This window comes from Lissotriton helveticus, chromosome 2_1, assembly GCF_964261635.1.
Source record: "Lissotriton helveticus chromosome 2_1, aLisHel1.1, whole genome shotgun sequence".
Lineage (NCBI taxonomy): Eukaryota > Metazoa > Chordata > Amphibia > Caudata > Salamandridae > Lissotriton > Lissotriton helveticus.
In genome coordinates, this window is record NC_136059.1 from 431,196,458 (window position 1) to 431,222,588 (window position 26,131).

A 26,131-nucleotide genomic window follows, 5' to 3' on the forward strand; every position below is an offset into this window, starting at 1 on the left:
GCAGCGCTCAGGGAGGCGGAGAAGGAAGGGGGCTTGCCGAGGGGCAGGCCTGGGTCAGGTCACGCCTAGTCCGGAGAAGATGCGACTGGAGCTGCAAGAAGCGCTTGAGGCGGTTGCGACATTGGGAGTGGTGAACACTGCTGCCCGCTCGGACTCCCGACCACAGAGTGACCTGGACGTGAGTGGTTCGTCCTCCCCATCTACTGTGTTGTCAGAGGACATGGGCCTGCCCGTGTTGACGCCTCAGACAGCTGACCACATTATGGGACTGGACAATGAGCTATAGTGGCCGGACAGATGCTGCTGTCTCTAAATGCTCTGTTCCTTATATCCTTTTTACAACTGTTGTACTGTGCGCTACTAAAATATTCCATTAGCCAAATGTACTTGTGCTTACTTGCGAGAATGTTCAGCTTAGAGTATGCAGGAGAGCTTCCAAGCTCGCGGTGGTCGAAAGGCGCTGAGTGCTCGGCGCGCGCAGTGGCTCCCTATGGGTGGCTCGCATTGGCTCTGCGTGCTTTCCACCCTAACATTCCTCAAGCACCTCTCAGGCGCCTGGGTTAGGGGTGTACTTTAGCTTGATTGCTAGCTGCACACTCCACCGCATATCCACTGCGCTGGGACAACACATTACTAAGTGGTAGATCCATTTTAGGTTTGGACGTATGCCCTGTTGGGATTTCACCCACTTTGTTACACTGTTAGTTATTGCTCTCATGTTTCAGATGCGGCACACTGATTCCCCTTCCCGAGAGGATACCCATGGACCCCATATGAGGCTCCCCTCTTACCTAAGGCAGCTGCACTGTGACCCAACTCATGGCACGCACTAACATAATGACCTGGAACATCCGCGGTATGCACACTCCATCGGGCAGCTACTCTGTCTTCTCCTATCTGCAGCGACACGGGGTGGGGATTGCACTCCTTCAGGAGACACACATGACCCAGGTAGAGCTGGACAGGCTCCGCAGACGCTGGAGGGGGCAAATCTATGGTACGACCTTCTCTGCGCATGCGCGCGGTACGTTGATTTGGGTGAGGGCCGGTGTCCCCTTTGCCTGGGAAGACACTCAGGTGGACCCAGAGCGGAGGTACTCCCTAGTACAGGGGCGAATGAATGGTCTGGAGGTCCTGCTGGGGTCCTTATACGCGCCTAACACGGATCAACCCTCCTTCCTGGCAAGCTTAAATCACATCCTTCATCCATATGCGGGCCTCCCATGGTTACTTGGCTGGGACTTCAATATGGTCCTGGATGCACATCTGGACAGATCTTCCCCCCCCCCCCTCCGAGCTGCAGCAGTAACGTCAATTGCACAGTCGTTCCGGGACTGGCTCTCACACTGGGGGATACATGATCTATGGCGCGTACAGCACCCTGCAGATAAAATATGCTCCTACTACTCACCAGTCCATGACCTGCATGTCCGTTTAGACCACATAATTGGCTCCCAATCACTGCTCCCGCTCCTGGCTAGGTCAGAATACCTGGGTAGGACACATTCCGATCATAACCCCCTATGGTTCCAAATTAGCTGGGAGGCAGACCGGCCTCCCGTACCCACGTGGAGGCTGCAGCCAGCCGCGCTTGAAGACGCTGAGAACCGCTCTTCACTGGGCACAGCCCTCCTAGCCTATTTCGAGGAGAATGCATGGACAGCGAGCGATCCCATGGTGGAATGGGATGCACATAAAGTGGCTATTCATTGGCATTGCATGGGGGCCACATGGAACATCCGCAAAACATTGTCTGCTTCCCTGACACGCCTGGAGTCTGAGCTCCTGAGATATGAGTGGGAAGGTGAGGGGACTGGCAGACACTCGAACAAGCTGAGCGACCTCCGTAGTAAGCATGTGGTTCTTATGGAACAGCTGAGATGCCACAATTACGAGTCACACACAGCCAGGACGCACGCCAAGGCAGATAGAGCTGGTCGGCTGTTGGGCTTGTTAGTACAAAAGGCGGGTTGCGGCGCCCCGATAGGAGCCATTTGTGCAGGGGGAGGGGAGATGGTCTACACACAATGTGAAATACATTGGGCGATGACTGTTCACTACCAGCAGCTCTACAAGGCCCACAGCATTGGCCCCAGACATGTACTAGTTGAGTTCCAGGGCTCTGTTACGCTGCCCACAGCCTCTGAGGAACATAGAGACGCGCTTAATGCCTCCCTTGCACTGGAGGAAGTGGGAGACACGATTCAGGCCTTGGCAATGGGGAAAACCCCAGGCCCAGATGGTCTGCCAGCTGAATATTATAAAGCAAACAGGGAAATCCTAGCGCCTCGACTCCTTCAGCTGTACAATGCAGCTATAGACGCAGGTGCGTTCCCACCGTCTATGCGAGAGGCATTCCTGGTATCACTGCCCAAACCAGACAGGGACCCTACGGTCCTGGGTTGCTACCGACCGCTGGCAATGCTTAACGTTGACTATAAAGTCTTTACAAAAATACTTGCAGAGCGCCTGGCACCAGTGGTCCCCCACTTAATCCACCCAGATAAAATGGATTTGTGCCAGCGAGGTCCACATCTCTGAACCTTAGGAGATATTTTAGGGTAGCGGCCGAGGCAATGAAGGAATGGCCTAGAGCAGTATGCCTGGTGTTAGACTTGGAAAAGGCCTAAGACTGCCTGGAGTGGGGTTACCTGTCGTCGGTGCTGGAGAGATATGGGCTGGACCCGGACTTCTTGCAAATGGTTAACCTTCTATATCGAAACCCAGTGGTCCGCATAAGACTGGGGCCCTATGTCTCGGAGGCAGTGGTGGAGGGCAAGGGCACTGGACAGGGACGCCCTCTGTCCCCACTGCTCTTCGCCCTGGCCATGGAACCTCTTGCTGCGCCCATGAGGCAGTCTCTGGGAGATGGCATCCCCTTGGGTGATGCCACTCATCAGGTATCACTATATGCAGATGATCTGTTGGTATTCGTTAGAGATGTGGGACGCATACCGGAGCAGCTGGCCCGTTTGCTGCATCAGTTTGCAGCTTTCTCTGGGCTTCGGGTGAACGCAGGCAAGTCCTGCCTCTATGCATTTAGCAGCAAGGTGGATGATCCGGAATACCTCCTTGATGGCACGAGAGTCCAATGGAAAGCTGACACCTTTAAGTATCTGGGGATCCAGATCTATCGTCAGCCGGCTGACCTTTTTGATGGAAACTTGGGACGAGCGGTGGCAGTGCTCAGGTCTCAGATCTGCTTCTGTTCCACACTCCCGCTGATGCCCACGGGCAGAGTGGCCCTTGCCAAAATGATCATGCTTCCCCGCCTCCTGTACTACTTTGCTAATCTGCCCTTATTTATACCGGCTTCCTTTTTCTCCACGCTTAACAAGGTCCTGCGAGACATCATTTGGGACATGTCCTGTCACTGGCTGGCACTTGGGAAATTGTTCCTACCCACAGATAGAGGAGGACTAGCCGCTCCCTGCTTCAAGCATTACGATCTAGCTGCACAGCTCCAATGGATTGCCCGCTGGTTGGCAGATAGGGGGAGAGAGGACACTGCCACGGGTGAGCCGCCATACACTCTGGAGCGGGTCACCACACTTTTCCATCCAACCGACGGCGACAGCGCATCCCGCCCCGTTACTGCTGGCGGTGGCGTACAAATGCTTCCGTAGAGCACTGTTCCTCATGCGAGGGGTACTCCCTTACGCGCCTGCGGTGCCCTTAGAGGGCTCGCCGGGCGGCGAGGGGGTTCTCACGCGCCCCATGTTAGAGCAATGGCGGTAAGCGGATGTCCAGTCGCTGGGTGACCTATATAGGGATGGAACACTGACACCCTATGAGACACTGGTTTCAGAATATGGGCTTCCCCCTGGGGGGTTCCTACTACATCGTTCCCTTATAGCAAACATGACGGCTAGGTGGGGAGATGTCATGGCAGAGTCCGAGCTACACCTGACCATGCAATACCTTCACGTCATGGGGAGGGGCAGACACCTGATCCGATGGTTTGCCGCGTCCTTGCGGGGACACACTGAGCTGGATTTAGCCCCTCTTCGAGGCAAATGGGAGCGGGACCTATGACGGGCACTCGCCGATAAAGAATGGGAGAAAATCGTTAAAAGTCCAGTGCGCATCCCCGGAAACATGCGCTTTCGCCAAATCAAACTCTATATTGTCCATAGGGCCTATCTCACTCCTGAACTAATAAACAAATACTTCCACAGATTCGACGCGTCCTGCCCCAGATGCGGAGAGGTGGATGCAGACCTTCTCCATCTCCTGTGGAACTGTCCTGGGTTGGGCACTTACTGGAGGGACATTAGCGAGCTACTCAGGCACTGCACCGGGTGTACTATTCCCTTTAACTGGCCTGAATACCTTTTACATCACTTCCAGAGACCGCTCAAAGATAAGGTGTCATCCCGCTTCCTAGATCTGGGGATGGTAGTGGCAACGCGCCTCCTCATGAAGAGGTGGAAAGCGTGTGACCCACTCAGTGTACAGGCGTGGAACTCTTCCCTCCAGGCATGGGCCCGGGCGGAATGGACTGCCATACGCAGGGAGGAAACGGTGGGGCTTCGCAGGGAAGATATTGCAGAGTGCTGGGAGCACATGCTTAACGCGCTACAGCCAGTAGAAAGACCTGCAAGCGCAGGGGCAGCAGGGGATTAGATGGGCACACTGGGTGATGGGGGTGCACCGCGGGCAGTACGCCTGACTTGACACTGCATCTATTGTCCGCTGCCATGCACAGGTTTGCAAAACAGGAGCAGCTGAGGCTGCGGGTGCGTGCGTGGGGGGGCGGGGGGATTCGAAGGGGGGCGAGAGTTTGGGAGGGGATCAGCATAATATGTATGTCTGTGCTCAGGCCGCTGTTTGTTTTGATTTGATTTTCTCCAATTGTTATATAAATATCATCTCTGTATACAGACCCGGGGTACATAGGCCCACCTATGTTGCGGACGCATCCAGGCGCATACTCTAAACCTTGTGATACTTATATGGAACGTTGTGGCACCTAAACGACATGTTATCCTGCATGCGAAAGAATGCTTGACATAACCAATCAGATGTGATGTATAGTATACTGCATATATTGTAATGTTTAAATAATATAAATGCCAATAAACAGATTTGACAAAAAAAAAAGGGTGCAGTGTTTGGGACATGCAAGCGGGTATGCACAGTTATTTTATGATTTTATATAGCTCTTTGGTTGAGTTGCTATTTTCGTTAATTTTTTGTGCATAGTGTGCCTTTTTTGCCTTTTTTATGGCATGATTGTAAGTTTTGAGAACAGTTTTGTAGACTAACTTGTCAGCATCTAGTCGGGACATTCTCCAGGTGTGTTCCCTGATTTTGCATTTATTTTTAAGTGCTTTGGTTTCTGGGGTATACCATTTTTCAGAGGTGATTCTTTTTATGGATTTAGGTTTAATTAAGGGGACACATAGGTTTATAGTGTGGGTGATCTCTGTGTTGAGATTCAGAGCGCCTTTTTTGGTGAGGGGAGTACCTACGTGTTCTAGTTTGGTGTTTGTTGGCCAGAGGAGTTTAAATTATTCTGGGGTGACCAGTTTCCAAGGTCTGTAAAATTCAGGCGCAGGTAGAGAAGGTCTTGTGGGTAATGCAGGCTGGGTAAATGAGAAGGAGACAAGGGAGTGGTCCGTCCATGTCACGGGCTGAATCTCCTAAATCGAGGTAGTTTCAATGTTGGAGAACAGTAGATCCAGGGTTTGGCCTGCATTATGTGTGGGACCTTGGATCCATTGTTTGAGTTGGAGTATTTGCATGTCATTGATTACCCTTAGATACTTGGAATGCTAATAGTTCGTGCTCATCAAGCTGGGCTACTGTGATCGGGAAGCAGTTGAGGTTGTCTCTAAATATTATTGCAAGTCACTCTCCTCTTTTCCCATGCCTATCTTGACATATGATTTTATATTTCAGGCGGAGTGCATTAGCTATATCAGGGCAGTTGTTCTCATCTAGCCAGGTTTCAGTTATAAAAACTAGGTCAAGGTTCATTTTGTTAATAATGTCCCAGATCTCCAAGGAGTGTTTAGGTAGGGATCAGGCTTTGAAATATAGGCATTTGGGGACATATTATCAAGCAAGATAATGGGCTTGATATTATGGCCTTGAGAATTCCAATAGAAACCCAAGTTCTGGTGTGAACATGGGCTTTTTGTAAGGGCTTCCCATTGAGGTTTCATTTCTGTTAAGTGAATATTGTGGCAGAATTAATCCTTCCCTGCATATTTATTCAAGGTGCCACCATTCTGTGCAAAACCTCTACCCAACTGGAGTACTTTCCACTGGTTAATTAGTAAGTGCTGCCTCATTGGGTAAAAGTATAGTGCAACTCCCACACTACAACTGCATAAAGGACACTGAGGATATGTCTTCAGTGACTTTGTACATCTGTAACTTTGCCAATTTGATTGTTCCTTGAGAGTCTTCACCATATAACTGCATAAGTTGGAACTGCGGAGAAAACAAACTTGGATTATTAGGACTATAGGGAAAGAGGGCATGTGCCCTCCCTCCTCAGGCTAATTTCGACACGGGGACCCCATCCTAAAGGGCCCGCCAATATATTATGGGGAGGGGGGCCACGTTGCCCCCATCACTGGGCTCACCCTCCGCCAAGCCATAGCGAACAAGGGCTCTACTTTCAACAAGCGAGGGCACGAAATGCTCTTGCTTGCTGAAAGCAGATCAAGTGTCTGTTTCCCTGTCCGCTTTGAAGCGAGCATGGAAACAAACACTTTGGGGCCCATTATGATGTCGGGCGGATTGCCCCCGCCAGGCTGGCGTTAGGCACCGCCAGCCTGGCGGGGGGATTCTGCCCGACATCAGCGTTCGTTTTCCCCCACGCCATACTAATACGGAAAGACCGTCCGCCGCTTTTCTGCCCCGGTCGCCTTGCAGCCGGGGCGGAAAAGGAATAATATGGTTGCGGTATCTAATAGACACCGCCAGCCATATTACGATGGGCCTGCACACAAGCCTTTCCGTGGCGGCAAGGCATGCGGAGACTCCCTGCGGGGGCCCGTTGCGGGCCCCCTGGGAGTACGGGAGGTGGGAGATGCACATGGAGGGTACCTATGGTACCCCCCTGCATTTCAAAGTGCAACATGGCAGACACCACGCGGTGCCTGTCAGGTTCTGCTTTGAAATGCAAAACGTGCATTTTTGCCATTGCGGTGGGCGATGCTTTTTGCACCGCTCGCCGCAATGGTAAAAATACTGGATGTGCCCGCCAGTGTGGCGGGCGCATCCTAATTGTCAAGGCGGGACCGCCGCTCCTATGGCGGGCGGTCCCGTTTTGCATTGGGATGGCAGGCGGACTAAGTCCGCCCGCCATCCTAATGGACCCCAATGCTTTCAGACCCAGGGCGCACCACCCTCATTACCTAAGCAATGCTGGCTTCTGTAGGAGACGGAGAGTAAGCAGGGACCCTGGGGGGCTTCAGACTACCCCTCCGGTCCCCAACATTGGAAGTGAGTGCCCTGGGTAAGGACTAGGGCACCCACACTACAAGTCGGGCTCCCTCCCATTTATTTAAATAAAAGTAAAAAAAGCAGGCCAGAAAATGACTAGGTAGGGGGTCCACTCGGCCCCCCTCACTTTAAATAAAGAAAAATGAAACAGAAAAGGACGGGGGATGGGGTCCCTGGGGAGGAAAAATGGCCCAGGAAATGGGGGTACGTGGCCCCCTTTCTTTAAAAAAAAATAATTAATATACATAAAAAAAGAAAGGCCGGGATCCAGGGGATGGGGTCCCATGAGGCCAAAATCATCCTGGGCATGGGGCCCCCCTCCCTTTAAAAAAAATAGAATTTAAAAAAGAGGTTGGCCCTGGTGGTTGGGGTCCCTGGGGCCCAAAACAGCACAGGGAAGGGGGCAGTGAGGCCCCTCTTCCTAAAAAATAGAAAGAAAAATTACCAAAATAAAGCAGTCAACTTGTCGGAAGCCCCGCCCCCTTTCTCCACCACTCTAGAATACATGCCTACTGCCATGCTGCTGGTTGGGGTATGAAGTCCCTTTTTCTGCCGAGGGTCCTTAGGGGGAAACAAGGCCTCCAGTAAGCCCCACAGAGTGGCGTTATTGAGAGATGGTCGGAGGCCAAGCACCTTCCTCCACCACTCTGCAAACACTTCTCTCGACGCACTTGCATTGCACTTGCAGGGCATTAAGGGCGCGCAAGTTATAGTTAGCTCAACTAACTACAACGGGCGAATTTCTCTGGTTTTATATGAGTCAAATGTCCAACTAACTATAACGTCCCTGAAACCTATGTTTTTTTTATTGAATTTCAAAGGTTTTTTCAGTGAATTTTGATGGTTTTTTAAATGTTAATTTATTATTTTAATATTTATAAAACCTATATTTTTTCAATTTTTTGTAATATTTTGGAACTCTATTATCCTTTTTTTACTTTAAAAAATATGTAATATTTTGTATCTTCCCCAAAAATATGTATTTATTTATTTTTGGGGAGAAAACTTCAGTCCCATACCGGTAGTGTACCAAGCTCCATCACCACGTGAATCCTATTCACCATATTGCTAAACTCGTAAATGATGCGCATTCCGTTTCCAACGGGTTCATGGCACTGCGTCCCACATAACATCATATACGTATGAGGTCACGCCAGCTGCTACTTTGGTATCTGACGGGTATGCAGTACCAAGTCGCGTGTTACATCCTGTACATATGGGGTTGCACCCGCTGCGCGTTGCGTATGCGATGAGTGCACACTGCCAGGCCCTGTGTTACTTAATAGACACATGATGTCGCGCTGGGTATGCAATTCCCTCATTTTTATTTTATGTCTCAAAACTATATCTAAATAAGTTTAAACTGTATATGAGAGCAAGCGATAATCTAAAATATTTCAAACATTTATATATTTCTAACTGTAATAAACTTATATTATGAGAAATATATTTTCTCAAAATCGTGTCGGGTGCGGCCTCCTTGTGCGCTCGGTGCACGATTGTCATGTGACCCTAAAAAAAGCATTGGATTGGTTCATAATATTTCCCATTGTAACAGTTGGAAGACCCCACCCATTTTAGTCATTCTCTCTACAGCGTTTGATGAGAGACACCACTTCTGCTTAGAGGGCTTTTTTGAAAAGTTTTTTGCTGTGTACACAAATCTTATACTTCACATAACATGCAACGATCATCTTGATCAATATTCATGGTCTGTACATTAGCCTTCCCATGTGTGATGGCCATGCATCTGAAACGTTACACCAAAAAACAAATGTGTGTTACACGATGCCCCTGGCGTGTGTGTGTGCGCATTATTGTGCTGCCTTTTGGCCTGGGTATTGGTGGAATCTTCGCAAAATTTTCAAAAGAAATTCTTTGTTGATATCAGCTCCTATGTTGAAAGTTTGGGAGTGATTCGTTAAGGGGGGACCGAGAAAAAAGGGGGGTCCCAAAACGTGTTTTCTCCATGTTAATTTGCATAGGAAACTTTAGACATTGCTACAGGTCGAACTGGTGAACGGAATTACTCCAAATCTGGTAGGGAGAAGGGTCTTGGTCTAGAAAGCACTCTTTTGTTTATTTGGTGTAAATTCGTTCAGTAGTTTTTGAGAAATATTGAAATTTACAGAAATCGATATTTGGGAATTCTGCCATCTGATTGGCTGAGGCATTACGAGCACGAGCTTGCTGCTGATTGGCTGTGAGCGGTGCGAGCGGTTGCAACTAGGAAGTGTTGGCCGCCATTTTGTGATTCCGTTGAAGTGAGTTAGGGGGAAAAAGGGGGAAAAAGGGGGGAAAAAGTGGGAAATTGGAGGGTAGGAGCACTGTAAGCTCTGTGGGGTGTTTAGGGTATGCTATAGAGGGGATGTGAAGCGGAGTCTGATGTGGGTCAGGTGAGCTGGTGCGGGACTCGGGGATTAAAGCGTGAGCCCAAACTGTGTGTCTTATGCTGTGAAGTCATTGGCCGTGGCCATTGCACTACAGTTGTGGAAGTAGTGTCAGCATGTGTTTATAACTACTAGGACGTACTACTGACCTGTACTGGTATGAAAGTCCTGTGGTATGGTATATATGTGAGGTATTGTCTAGAGTCTCATGCTGATTAGCTGAGCTGCTGCTGGAGTCGGGGATTAAAGCGTGAGTCCAAACTGTGTGTCATATGCTGTCAAGTCATGTGCTCTGGCCACTGTGCCACATCTGTGCAAGTAGTGTCAGCATGTAGTTATAGTTACTTGGATGAACTTTTATTTAGAACGTTGTAGCATGTGTATGGTGCTTAGGTGGTGTTATATAGGGTGTGTGAATGTAAATCAATACGGTTTTTGTAAAGCGCAAGCTACTCGACCCCATGATCAAAGCGAGAGGTCTGTGCTGCAAAGTGAGATGGTCTGCCCCTGTGCCACAGCTGTGTGGAGAATACATTTTGGCAAGGGTGAACGATTTGGCGTTATATGGGCCTAAAATAGCGGGCCTAAGTTGTAAATTATAGGGTGGCTCTAAAAAGAGTTGGAGCTACATGTAAGAGCGGATGCACAGCTTCAAGTTATTCAGGAAAACTGGGTTTCCCTGATCTGTGAAGTGTACTCCATCACTTCTGTATATATCTGCCATATCAAAACATATGTTTTTGTTGTAGATGGAGCCCATTTTGTGGTCTCTGAGGTATGCAGATACAGCTTTGTTGACATTTTTCTGAGATTTTTCAATCTGAGGAAAAAATTGTTTGGACCATTTCCACTTCTGTCTTTGGCATGTATTGGAATATACAAAGACAGTTTGAGACAAAAGTAACATCAAGTGTCCAAAGCTTTCCTTCATAAGCATTTCCAAACCTACCCAAGTCAATGTGCCTAAGTTGTTTCCACCACAGTGCACAATCATGAGGTCAGAGTGTTGGAAATGCAAACTGGTTTTAACCAAAGGCAACAATTGGTGCCAATTCAATCCTCTCTGTCCAAACCATTTAATGTCCACATTTTGTAAACCTAGGTCTAAGTCAGTACGTCTCTGTTCTGCATACCTCTTGCACCAGAAAACATAGCTATGTCCTACGATCCACACTAGCATTTTGAAGGTATGGAAAGATGTCTGTATCTCATGCAGTTCCTTCGTAGAATAAGAGATATGTTTAAAGATGGAGAACTAGTTTCTTTTCGCATAAAAAATGGTACCTAAATGGGAGATGAAAAGCATTGTTTTTTAAACGTAGGGTGTACATTCATTTTGTGGAAAAGTATCTTTGTGATTGGTTAAGAGAAAGCAGTTTGCAGGTGGAGTACATATTATAGGATAACATTTGCTCAACTCAACCAAACCTGCTACATGCATTTGAAAGGCACTGTTCGAACTTAAAACATTCGTGAACTTTTAACCTGCACTAGCCGTTAAATGTTCGAGAAAATGTTGCAAAAAAATATCATTAGGTTTAAAAATAAATTATGAACTTTTAACCCCCACGTGTTGTAGAATGTTCTAGAAAGTGTGTTGGTAGAAAACGTTGCATTTCTGACTTCGATGTGTACTTGAATATTAAAAAAACTGTTTATATTGAAAAGTAGAAAGACAATAATAGAGAGAAGTTTTGAAAGCTAAAAGAATCAAGGAACTATTGTAATTTGTTTTTGATTACCTACTGGCTGTGGCCAGTAGGTAATTTTCACTGTTAACGGTCTGAAAGTGCGGTGTTGCCCAGAGTGGCATGGTGCTGATATAATATGGTGCTACACGCGGGTATGAAACCAAGAGTCTAAACCATGAGGATATTGCTGTAAAGTGATGTGGTCTGGTGTTTGTAGCATACGTGTGCAAGTATTGTTAGTAGGCGTTTATACCACACGGGGAATGGGAAGCGAACTTCTGACCACTACTGTGTTTTGATAGTATATCGGAAGCGGAGTAGTTACGCCTACTGGTGTGAAGACTTGGGGATGAAACCGAGCTGATTGCTGTAAAGTGATGGGCTACAGGCACTGTAGGATACTAGCCGCTGTAGTATAAGTGTGTAAGTAGTGTTAGTATGCGTTTATAGTATATAGGGAGTGGGAAGCGAACTACTCACCCCTACTGGTGGGAAGACTGTGGGATTAAACCGTGAGCCTAAGTTGTGAGCTTATTGCTGTAAAGTGATGTGCTCTGGGTGCTGTAGCATACCTGTGGAAGAAGTGTTAGTTTACGTGTATAGAATATAGGGAGTGGGAAGAGAAATACTTACCCCTACCGGTCTCAAGACTGGTGGATGAAACCACGAGTTCATTGCTGTAAAGTCATGTGCTCTGTGTAGTAGTCCAATGTAAATCATAGTAGAATGTTAGGATGTAATCCTACTAGAATTTAAGTATGTAATGTTAGAATATAGGGCTGTCATAAGGGGAACCTTGCGGAATTTGTACACGTTGCTGGATTAGACGGTTGCTTTGCTCTCTGCTCCTGTTGGTGGTTGTTTCAGGTGTCTTGTTGTATTGTAATAAATCTACTTATTGGATCCACTGCCATCTGCCTCTTCCCTAAATAAATTTGGCGACGAACGGGAGAAGGCAAAAAGAAGGCACCACTCACCAATATTTCAAAATTGCTTGCGTTGTGCTGAAGACCCGTTTTCTTCGTGTAGCTGTTTCTACTCATGCTAGGGTCGGCAGCTCATTGAACTATGTCATCCGACTTCTGGTAGGATTTATATTTTTAGATTTTTCGCGTCCTCTGCTTCTTCACTACATTCTGGACGCTGTACTATACGTGTGTAAGTAGTGTTAGTATGCCTTTATACTAACAAATGCATCATGGTCCTAGGAAGGAGGACCTCTCAGGCGCAGCTCATACAATGTCCCGGGGTGTGCATTCGCGGGACATTTGTGTTTGCTATTAGAGGGTGGTGTATGGCTTCCACCCTGTGATAGCAAATACTTGTACAACTACTTGAAGCAAGAGGAGGAAAACCTTGTATCGCTGTAATAGAGGGGATGCAGATGGTAAAAATGGAGAGAAAAGAGCAAAAAGAGAAAAAAAGCAGGGTCTTACCCATTCTTTTAAATGAGGCCCCTGGTGGGTAATGTTCCATGGCCAATCCAATTATTATATTGCGGGGTCTCTGTAGGACTGGGGAACTTAATGTCACATGGTAATTAGGCACAGTAGGGCACAGAGACGTTTTGCAGGAGAGCACGACCTACCCGGGTATTGTTTACTAATTGTTGGGTGTTGCGAGGCCAACTGAAGTCAAGGGGATCGCCACACTCCGGGTCTTTTATTCAAATATGCAGGGTGGGTCCTGGCAGTCCCTGAAGCCTTGGTGGTTCTAGGCAGTGCCTTATTTTTTCTGTAATCACACGGGCAGTACTTATGGTGTATTAAAGTGATACACTCATAGAACTCTTACAGTTGTACAATTACCCAGGCTTCATTTGTCTAATAGTCAGTTAGATTATGTTTGATAGGTGGACTCTAATATTAAATCATTTTGTCCTTAAAATCTCCTAAGAACAGATGACTTTCACAATAAATATTAGGCAAGTGTTGTCAGAAAAAGAAGACCTATACACTCAGTTATTTATTTGAAAAAAAGGTAACCTTTTTTTAAAAACACAAATAAAAAGTAATGTAACTTTAATAAAACAGTATAATAAAAAAACGTGGAGTGGACTCCAGTGGAAGCAGCGTAGGAAACCTGCAAGACAAAAATGAAACATAAGTATGGGTCCTATGTGGAAGAGGTAAAGAAAGGTAGTCCTAATGAAAAGACCATAGTGAGAATGGAAGGGATGGGGAGTGAGTGGAAGGGAGACGGGGAGGGAGAGTCAAAAGAAAATAGGGAGGAGGAAACAGAGTGTCATTCTATTGCACCCAGCCCTTAGTGTTTACCCTCCCGTCACCGGTTTGTCTAGGACGCTGGGGTCCGCGAGAAAGAGTGTGGTTCAGCAAATGCTTAAAATTAAATATATGAGGCCAGAGATTATGGGCCATATTATCAAGGAAGGGCAATACCATTATCGCCGCTTTAGCGGCTGGAAACTGCAGCTAAAGTGGCGATTAGGGGTTAATAATAAGCCCTTGTGAATTCCCAAAGAAGCCCAGGTTCTGGTCTGAACCTGGGCTTCTATGGGAATTCACAAGGACATATTATCAACCCGTTATCGCTGCTTTAGCAGCAGTTTCCTGCTGCTAAAGTGGTGATAATGTTATCGCTGTTCTTTGATAATATAGTCCTACATGATTAGCTACAGGAAAATCGCTTGCATGCACCTGCGCACCCTGGATGTTGCACCCCAACCCCTTCCCCTGCACTGTGCTCAATTGTAGGTCTTGCACACAGAGGCTTCACTGCTCACCTGCCACCACTGGTGTGTCCCACAACGTGTTGGTGCAAGCTCCTAGTGCGGGCTACGTTTGTACGGTAGACCAGGTCTCCGGTTGGGGACGGTGTCTTGATACCACGATGGAAGGTGTCAGAATGCCAGGGCATCATTGTGGGGTCAGCTCCAGCTCCTCCCTTCTTGTGGCAATCAATGGAATGTCTGAAAAGAGAGAAATCATTTAATGGTGGATACGTCTGTAGGTAAATGAAGGTTTATTTCAAGCTTGTTAGAAAATAGGAGTTGAGTGCATCCTTCGTTTTTTTTTGTTTTTTTTGAAGACCTTTATTTGCATCATTAGGATAAACAAGCGTGGGCCTACAACCAATCCGGCCGGCCACAAGTCAAAAACGATCAAGAGTCAATATAAGCGACACAAGGCCAGTTGGCAGGCCAGCAAACACAATCGAACAATGCTAAAGATGGGATAAGCGGCAATAGCGGCCCAATATCAGGATCAGTGAGGTCTATTTTATAATAAGGGGACAAGGCTCATGGCTGACTCACAAATACAGAAAAACCCCAAAAACAGGATTACACCCATGCCAAAACGAAAGGAGGGAGGGGGGTGGGTGGGAGGGAGAGGATGTAAGGCACGATACGACCGTAGCACAAAACAAACGCAACATATAGTGGAGAAGCATACAAGTGCTACCAAGATCTCATGACCCCCACCCAGTAACACGCTAACAGAGGCAATGGGAGCGGAAAACTGTACGAATCGAGCCCACTTCTCTCAATACGAGCCTGGGAAAAAGGGGAAGGGGGGGGAAGGGAGGGGGAGGGGAAGAAGGGAAGGGGGAAAAAATAGGAAGGAAACAAGGGGGAGGAAACCAAAAAGGGACAGAAAGGGGGGGGAAAGGAAGGGAGAAGAACAAAATAAAGAAAAATAAAAGGAGAAACACAATCGTGCAAGATGGGCGCCACCCCGGGCCAGGCAACCCGCGGCTGATAGTACAGAAGAAAGTGGAAGCTGGCGAAAAGAAGGGCATGGCAGTCGCGACAAGCATCGAAACCGAGAAAAGTGGCATAGCAACAGACCCCAACCCACCCATGCCTGAGAAGCGAGGACAGTAGCGGCACCACTAGAAAGGGATAGAAAAGGGCCATAGAACCAAAAGAAAACATATGAAAGACCCCACCCACCCGTCCCACCCCGCACCCCTGCAGAAGGCTACGGCCTACCCTCCAAACAGCGTGCCTGTCGCCCTAATCCGAAACCCGAAATATAGTGAAAAAGAAAAGTAGAGGAAGAAGACAAAAAGAGGAGGAGAGGAAATACAAAACAAAAGAAAATGTGAGGGAGGAACCAGAGGATATGAGCAAACACATTCGGCCACGACCCTCCCCCGACCAACAAATGAATAAATATCAAATCAGTACTACACCTTCACATACAGTAAGAACCACAGGGAGGGGGAGGAGGGAGAGATTGTAACGTGTCACCGTGTCGGGAGTACAAACATCAATGCAGCGGGCAGGTAGACCAGCAAACTATCATGTCGTGCAACTCACCCCCAACCCTTCCTGACCACGAAACCAACCCAATAAAGGATAATGTGAAGCGGACCACCCCGCACAAAATAATCGTAACGTAGTCCAGAGTCACGGCAGTGATATGAATCAGGTAGAGCCTTCGTACGGAGGGAATACAAAAAGTCAATTAAGCAAGTCAATTGTAGGAGGAACGACAGGGCAAGCAAAGGCAAGCCGGAGTTCAGGTGCGCAATTCGGCAACACAAAGGTACCCCTCCAGAACAAAAGTTCAGATCCAACGAAGTGGGAGCAAACAGCGGCCCACCATGAGTCCCAGGCACCCGGGAAGAAGCAGATCTCCGCGTTGTGTGGAAGTCCTCGAAATCCAGGCGGCGAAGAAGCAGAGGGTCAAAAGTCACCGGCCCATCAGTCGGCCGAAGAATAACAACAGCAACTCCTGGCGCAGCCGAAGGGGGCGAAGCAATGGCGGCATCAGGACGATGGGGGTGCATGGAAGAGCGGCGGCCCAAAATGGCGGCGAGCCGCATGGGGTCGGCAGAGGCACCGGGGGCCAAGACAGCGTACAATGACATCAAGGCGTCCAGGACATCTCCGGGCGTGGGCGCTCGAGTACACACCCAGGCCTCCGCACAATCCGGCCGGCAAGGAGCGTTGGTGCAGAGCGGAGCATCCCCCGCGTTGTCGGTAGCCATCTTGTGAGTTTCGCCGCCCCACACTCCACCGTGGGCCCCCAAACAGTTCCCAAATGTAGGACTTTACAGATATCCGGAGGCTCCCAACAACGGCCTCACTGGCACAGGATGTGCGAGCGCCCGATGGGGGGGGGGGGGCGGTCCCCCTCCGAACAGTGGCAGGCCCCACAGGCGAGAGCCAGGCACGGGGTTCAGGACCGCTGGACAGGACAATGGCAAAGGGACCCCTTCACACGGTCAGCCCCCAACACATCTCGTCCCCCTCCAGCCGCACGGCCCATTCATCGGGGCCGGTTCAGGATCTCCTGGGCACACGCACAACGGTTCCCACCAGTGGCTCACTCTCACGGTCGGGGCCGGCAATCTCTTCTCCGCCGGTCGGGTCCCGCAGGAATCTCTTCTCTGCCGGTCGGGTCCCGCAGGCGAGGTCCCGGTCTCAAGTGCCCGGAGGCCCCAATCTCACCGAAGGCACAGCTGCGGATCCACAGCACACAGGAACCTCCGGACCAGACGGTGAGGTAGAGTGGGTCTTTAAAGTTCAAATTCTGTATGGAAGTAGCGTCGCAGTGCAGGATATAAGGCAGGATAGTCGGAGTTAGCCGGAGGGCCGACGGAGCCGAGCTAAAAGGCGGCCATTCCGTCCTCGAGCGCATCCTTCGTTTTTGAAGTACAATCTACCAACTGTTAGAGGTAATCATGGTTCATAGAGGAGTTGGAGTGCACAAGAATACATAGGTTATACCAACGTTCACATATAAAGGAACAGAGCGCATGCTAGAAGCATAACGTGCATGTGTAATGCTGTGGCGGGAGCCTGTGTGCATGTACACTTAGTAAGGAGCTCACTACAGTGTCATAAAAGCCAACGCCACGTGTCTGTAGTAGCGCTGCCGGCTGACTCAGGCCTACAGTACGGTGCAGCAGGTCCTTAAAATTAGACCGATGTGACTGAATGAGGTCAGAGATCACATCATTACACACAGCAACATCGCTTTTTCGCACATGCGCTCAACAGGTGTCTGTAGGGTAGCGCTGCCCGTAGGCTCAGGCCTACCTAATGGTACAGCAGGTCTTTAAAATGAGACAGAGATGTGAATGAATGAGGTCAAAGATCACATCATAACACATGGCAATATCGCTTATTCGCACGTGCGCACTCTGGCTGATGCATCCCACCCCTCCCACAGCACAGCACTCAAGAGGTGTCTGTAGGGCAGCGCTGCTCGCTGGCTTAGGCCTACAGTACGGGCAAGCAGGTCTTTAAAATGAGACAGAGATGAGACTGATTGTGGTCAAAGATCACATCATTATGCACGGCAATATCATTTGTTCGCACCTGCCCAGCCAGGCTGAGGTACCCCACCCCTCTCACCGCACTGCGCTCAATTGGAGGCCCTGTGCACCCTGGCCGCTCTGCTTACCTGCTGTCATTGTTGTGTGAGCAAACACTACGGACAGCAGTGCTCACAATTCAGATGGAGTGTTGATTGCAGGAGAATGTACACCTCATGGATCCCTTTTGTTGACGACGGGCAGTGGGGCTCACAATTTAGAACCTGTGTTGATTGCCAGGATGGTGTACACCTCATGGGTCCATTTATTTTTTTATTGCGCATTGTGATATGAGCGGCGGATGCAGCATATCATTTGAGGTAGTGTAGAAGAAGAGGGATGTGTGGTGTCGTGGTTATCCTATTTGTACATAAGCAAAGTGGGCTGGGCTTGCATACGCCAGGCCAGTGTAGGGGTGTGAATAATTATTCCGGGGGACGGGGCGTTGTTCAGTACCTGTCTGGCCAGGATGTGTACCTATGTTTGTTTCTTTTGTAGCCTTGATCTCGCAAAGTGTGCAATTTAGATTAGTGTAGCATGTGTCGGAAGGGCAGAAACTTTCGTTAATGAGACGGCATGTGATCTAGGATGTGCAGTCTGCCCATGGCTGATGATACTCCTTAGATCCACCAATACTCAGGCCGAAAGGCAGCACAATAATGTGCACACACACACACACCAGGGGCATCGTGTAACACATATTTGTTTTTTGATGGAACGTTTGAGATGCATGGCAATCACACGTGGAAGGCTAACGTACAGAGTATGAATATTGATCAAGAATATCGTTGCATGTTGTGTGCAGTATAAGATATGTGTATACGGGAAAACACTTTTCAAAAACGCTTTCTGAGCAGAAGAGGAGTCTCTCATTAAACGCTGTAGAGAGGGAATGGCTTACCCAGCGCGATACTATACGTCTGTGACGTAACACAGGGCCTAGCAGCGTGTACTCGTCGAATATGCAAAGCGTAGCTGGCGCGACCCCATACGTACATGACGTAATGCGTGGCTTGGTACTCCGTACCGGTCGGATACCAAAGTAGCACCTGGGGTGACTTCATGCGCATATGATGTTACGCGGGACCCGTTGTCACGAGCCCGTTGGATACAAAAAGCGCATTATTTACGAGTTTAGCAATATGGCAGTTTTCTCCCCAAAAAATTATATTTTTTGGCGAAGATATAAAAAGTAAAAAAAAGAAAAGTATAATAGAGTTCCAACATATTTAAAAATATATTGGAAAAAATATACGTTTTATAAACATTAAAATATGAAATTAACATTGAAAAAAAACTTTGAAATTCACTGAAAAAACCATAGGTTTTACAGACATTATAGTTAGGAACTAGCATTTAAAAACCCTTTGAAATTCACTAAAAAACCATAGGTTTCAGGGACGTTATAGTTAGTTGAACATTTGACTGATATAAAACCAAAGAAATTTGCCTGTTATAGTTAGTTGAGCTAACTATAACTATAACTTGCGCGCCTGCAATACACTACTGATGATGTCACATATTACATCACTGATGACATGGTCAGTGAAATCACTCATGACAACACTCATGACATCTCAAATGACATCACTTCTGACATCACTCATGACATCATCCACGTGACAATCTGATGCACATACTGATGCTCTAATATAAATGTTGATACACCCATTCTAAAATGCTGACTACTATTTGTGAAACCATACACAGAAGAATGCCATATACTACATAGCACTCACGGTTTCCTAGGTCTACACACACATCCAGTCACTTATACATGTAGTTACTCATCGATACAGGACTATAATATGCACTCATACATCTATACATGCAGTCATACTCTGCCACTCATCCATAGAGATACTCACACCTCTAGTCCGTAATGCAAAGAATCATTCACATACCCATTTAATCATGTATACAGTTATACACACCAACTTCGTTATTTTTAGACATACCACATCACTTATTTACACAGCTACTAACACACATTTACTGTCTTATACATTCACTGATAGAAGCAGACACTTATTTATATACCCACTCTTGAAATAACTTAGTCTCACGTATACTCATTTATATACTGCAACACTCACATATAGTGGCTTAAAACATTTGTAGTTAGTCACAGATATAACACTGAGACATTTATTCACTCACCAACACACCCATAGACACACTAACTCACCCATATAGCCCTTCCCAGATGCACGTTTTAATCCATACAACCACTGAATCACCAACTCAGACATCTATGCACAGACTCATACACCCACCCACATAGACACTCAGACAACAAATCAATAACCTATATACACTTGTGTAGCTATTCAGCAACCCATGCAGATGCTTACACACCAATGGAGAGACTAATACAGACTTTCACACAGTTTAGTCACTAACCCATGCATTCAGTAAGACATGTTCAATCACTCACTTATACAGTCAGTGACGCACCTACGAAATAATTCCTTTAGGCACTTGTAAATGCATTCATTATTCAATACACCTTTGCATATATATATAAAATATATTAAAACTTTACAGAAACACACATTCACTGGTTGATGTAATGAGTGATGTCATGAGTGATGTCATTTGAAATGTCATAAGTGATGCCACCCCTCTAGCGCTCAGGACCGTTCAAGAGCAGGAGGCTAAATTACTGATCAATAATTAAAGCCATAAAACAAACCAGAATAATTTGTCCCACCCCAAACAAATGTAATCACACCATTTTCTGCTAGTCCCAGCGCCTTGAGACCCTCACGGGTGAGTAGGACGCTTTACCAACCCCTGATTGATTGATTGATTTAGTAATTGATATCCCATGTGATAAATAATAGTAAAAATAATGAAAAATATATATATATACATCCATCATATTTCAAATTCGCACTATAGTTCATGTTACTATGCACGGAGTACATAAATGACTAATGTCTCCCATATTTAAGTGTTGTCCCTAGTCAAAGTTGGAAAATGGTGTGTATGGCACAGTAATGAAGAGAAAGGGTAGAGAAGAGGAGAAAGAAAAACATATTAATCACATTCTCAATCGGCTAGAATCTGTATGTGAAAATATCACAAGGAAGGATGGTAAATTTAGACAATGAACAAAGTATTTCCCCTCAGCCTTTATAAATATATAATATAATAATATAATATAACGCAATATAATATAATCCAAATTTGTAAAGCGTGATCAATCACCCGTAAGGGTCTCCAGGCGCTGGGGGCCGTCAGGAAGATTAAGCAAGCTATTGCCCAGAGTCACATGGTGCTGGGCTAATATGCCACCGGCGCCGGGGATTGAACCATGATCCCCAGATTCCAGCGTCAGTCACCCTGGCTGCTGCACCACACCTCTACCTCTCCATGTGGATGTACAGTGCCTCACTTTCATTGAGTCCTCCTGGGCACTTACTGCCAAGCAAGATTATATACTCAGACTCTTTCTGCCTGAGTTCTCTCTGCCTGTTGCCCCCCTCTGGCACTCTTCTTGATCCTGTCAATGCCAAAAAAGACAAGAAGATTAGCATCTTGACCATGCTTCTTAAGAGCCTCAACAGGATATATGGTGTTAAGGTTCTTTATAGCCCTATAGTGCTCCAACACCCTCTTTTTCACTGGACCTATTGTGTTTTCCACATACCTAAGTCCACAGGGTCATATAAGAATATAAATACAAAAAACATTGGTACATGTGATCAATTTCTTGATCCTCAGTTCCCTACCTGTGGAAATCTGGAATGCTCTTATATTCTTACTCCCCTAGCATGCTTTGCATTTACCACATTTGAAGAAACCACCCTGTTCTCGCAACCAGAGGAGAGGACGTAGCCTTACGGCAAGAGCGGTCGACCTCGATGTTGGGGGACTGGTTTTGAGTCGAGGCAACAACACCCAAGATCCTGTGATTCTGGGCAAATCACTTAATCTTCCTGTGCCTAACAAAAATGAATGTGACCTTCTGTAACAAAACTGGTGATCATATGAAGCGCTCTGATAACCGATGTCTCGGGTGTAGTTCACGCTATATAAAACAAAAACAAAAATCTCCCTTCTTAGGCTGTGTGCTGAAATAGCTGTGTACTAAAAACATCTTGCAATTAAATAGATTTGCGGTAGGTGATTTGTGGTGATGGGGGGTTTTCTTGCCAATAACAGGGTCACCCTTTATCAGATGCCAATGTCTCGCGATCATTTTCCTGACTACAAGGCTTTCACAATTGAAATGGGTGATCAATCGTACTGCATTGTATTCCTTCTTATCTCATCTCTTGGTCAAAATGGAATTGCGTGGTATACCCTCAGCTTTTAACCTAACTGTCTCAAGCACTTTTCAGGGATATCCTGTGGCCTTAAACCTCTCGAACAATCTGTCCCTTTACTCATTGTAGCTCACCTCTGTGCTACAATTCTGTTTGGCCCTCAGTAATTCCTCGTATGGGATACCCCATTTGAGATTGACAGGGTGTTGGCTGTCAGCATGTAAGATGTTATTGCCTGTAGTTGTTTTTTCAGTAGAGGCTAGTTGTGATTCTGTTTCCCACTATCTTTACCCTCACATCAAGAAATTCAATTTCTGTGGCATATATCTTGTGTGTGAAAGAGAGATTCAAATTGTTGGTCGAGATATGGGTGACAAATCCCTCTTTTCTGGAACCCTCCTTGACGACAAACAAATCATAAATATATTGCGTCCAAAAAGCTATCTGTTTTTTCCAGTTCTCATTTTCATCAATCCACACCCGAGTTGCTTCCCACCAACCCATGAAGATTCCTTGGGGAACATTGGGGCTGGCCGTTAGGCAGATCATGAGCTCTCTCACCTTCTGGCAGCATAGCGCAGTGTTCTGTGGTGTGCGGCACACAGCAGGGGTTATTGCCAGAGTGGAGTGTGTTGGAGGGCGTGGAGCAATCAGGGTTTCTCTTCCGGCTACCCATTTTGCGTGTATACTGCCGTTGAGGACGCCAAGACAGGAATCAGCCAGAATAGCCGCAGACACTTTCACCCAGCGTGGTGCTGGAGTGTGGGTGGAGGCTGCTGTAGGGCTTTACTGGGACTGGAGAGCCTTGGGCAGAATCTGCTACCCAGGAGTTCCAGGAAGAACAGTGCAGGGGGGATATGAACTGAGAAATACCAGGGAAGAAGACCGTCTGAGGAGATCGTTTGCTACATTACGGGATAAGTTTAAATTTATGATACCAACATAAAAACAAAAAGCAGAATGAGGCCAGTAGGAGCTCTTGCCACCCCTCCAGTACCAGGGAAGAAGGTGGATAGCTCAGAAATTAAAACTAATACTGAAGTCAGGAGGTTGGAAGGAGGCTCGAAGGGGCAGGACAATAGGTATGCCCTGAGAAACAAACAACTTCTAGTAAACGAGTTCTCACCAGAGCTCCCTCTCAATATAAAGGTTTCAATGGACATGGCAACTCCCCTTCAGACCCCCACATTTTTTAATAAATAGGTAGACGGTCAGAAACCAATAATAGAAGGAGGGAAAAAAGGGGCAAAATCTCTTGCTCACATTAAAATAACCCTCTCACTGTGATCTTATTTTAAAGTCCAAGCTCAGGGAAAAGGGGGAATCAAACTAGACCTCAGAGCTATTCACCCTCAGTAAAAATCAACATCACGCAGACATGGCAGAAAAGGCAGAAGCAGTAGGAAATAAATCTACTAATGACAAGATGACTATGGAAACTCTGGGAGAATTAGAGACTACAAACAAATATCAAGTACCAGCAGAGAGGAAATGCCGCAGGAAGAGTCCAAATTTACCCGTTGAGCATCCCGTGTACCTGGAACTGCATATGCAAATAGAAAAGGCGATACACCAAGAGACGTAAAAAATGATAACATTCCTTTTTAGTGAAATAAAAGAAAGATTTGACATCTTGTAAAATAATCAGGGAAAGATACATGCTGTATGTGAAGTTTGGAGTGTAAAGTGAACTCGGTAGTGGAGAGACTGGAACACATTGAAGTATCTGTAGAAAAACTTAAAAGTTGAATCAAACCAAGAGAGATCTCCTCCCAAAGAGTAGGTGAAAAAGATTTAAGAGACAAGATTGAGACCTTGGAGAATAATGCACAAAGAAATAATATAAGGAATCTGAATGTACGTGAAGGTTTTGTAGGGGACAACATAAAAAAGCTATAATAGGTTTACTAAAGGAATTTATCCCAAATCTCGATATCAGCATATTGGAAGAAGATATACAACGTGTACATCGGGATCCTTTTCGCAAACCAACTGCTAGCAATCTTAATAGAAGCTATTAAAGCAGGTTCATACACAAGGGGAGAATGGTCTTTCAGAATCAGATTGGATATCTCTAGAACAACCAAGGATAGGCAATGGGAGTTGGGCAAATTTATGCCAAAATGAGATCACTAGTAAGCATGGGCATAAAATCCGTTCCGCTCGCGGATTTTCGGTAAATTCGCAATCCGCGAACTCTCGCGAACTTACCGAAAATTCGTAAATCCGTGCGAAGCGGATTTTTTTGCTTGGTCGCACTTGCCAACTAGCATACTATACAATTTCGCGGGAGTAAACACTTGCGAAAACGTAGATGCGGCAGGCAGCGACAATCTCGCAATTGCGAGATTGCAAAATTTGCAATTTCGCACAAGAAATCCACCAGCAGGCAGCATAAACCTTGAAAATTATGATTTTTATCAGAATAACTCCTCAGGTTGACATTTGCCTGCACTTGTTTTTTGCAAGGAGTCCATTTTGGGGAGGGGGGGGGTGGGAGGAAGGAAGTGCCCCACAGTCTCCAACTTCCTGTTCCTGTCCAGCAGGCTCCTCTCAGTGCTTTCTTCATGTGCTGGTCACTTTGATTTGGATCTTGACCTGGAAGCACTCAGCAGGTGCAAAAGTTCAATCTTATCATTAGTAACCATTCCCTGTAGTGCCTGGAAGGATTACTTTTTGTGGATGCTGCTGGATATTTGGATTTTTGCAAAACTGAAAGCACTCAGCAGGTGCAAAAGTTCAATCTTATCATTAGTAACCATTCCCTGTAGTGCTTCCTGAGGGGCCCCTTCAGAGTTCAGTTGCCTACTTGCAACTATTCTATGACCCTGCTCTGACCCTCACAGCAGGCTCAGAAAAAGCAATTACAGATAAGGAAGCAGGTTCCAGCCAGGAAGTTCAAATTCAGAAACACATTAATCAGCCCCTAATTCATTTATGGCAGTTGAGGCCGGGCAGGTGTGCTTTTCCACCCATAATCTACAGTGATGAACTAGAGGGTGGCATGGGTGAGCCAGAGGGTGGCATGGGTGAGCCAGAGGGTGGCAGTGGTGAAACAGAGGGTGGCAGTGGTGAAACAGAGGGTGCTGTGATGAACCAGATGTAGAAACAAAATGTTTGCGACCGTTGCTACCCGAAAAGTAAGTTCGCGTTTGCGAACTGGTACAAAATCCTCGCGAACTGGCAGAAATCCTTGCGAACACAAAAAAAATAAAAAATCCGCAAATTCGCGAGAGTTCGCGGATTTTGCGGATTGTGAATCCGTAAATACGCAATTTCGCGGATTGCCAATTCGCAAAATCCGCCCATGCTTAATCACTAGGTGCCACGGATAAAATGCATTTCTCAGCCACATTGAGGGTAATGTGGAGTAATAAGATGCACAACATTAAAGACACGAAAGAAGCAGAAATGTTGATTGATCAAATCAAAGCAAACCAAAAATAATTTAGTTTAAAAAAATCCGGAATGGGTAAAGGTCTTGAAAAATAAAAGTGCCCCTAAAAAGGACACTTGATGATAAATGGGAGGGTTAACCAGGGAGGGACAGGCGGGGGCACACTAACGTAGTAATCTTTATTATTATGTGTAGCACTAGGTGGGGTAGCATGAGGGAAAAAATAAATTAAAAAAGAATAAAGTCCTCATTGACATAAAAATGGCAATTTCTTTTCAGACAGGGATTCTTTACCTTTGTTGTATACATCATAAATAGGAAATGACCATGGGATTCAAAGATAATGTTGTGAAAATCTTGACTTGGAATGTCAACAGTCTTAGGGTTGTTAGTAGGAGAAACAATATTTTAGAATACTTAAAATTTCCTGATAGTGAGATAATAAAAATACAAGAGACAAATCTGCTGAAAGGAGAATGGTGCAAAACTTTAAAAAATCAAAAACGGATTGAACATTATGTGTGCAGAGACCAAGAATGTTGTACAAAAGGGGTAGTAATTCTCTTTAAAAGATCTATTAAGGCACACGTAGGGGAATGCATGATAGACAAAAGGGGGAGATGGGTAATA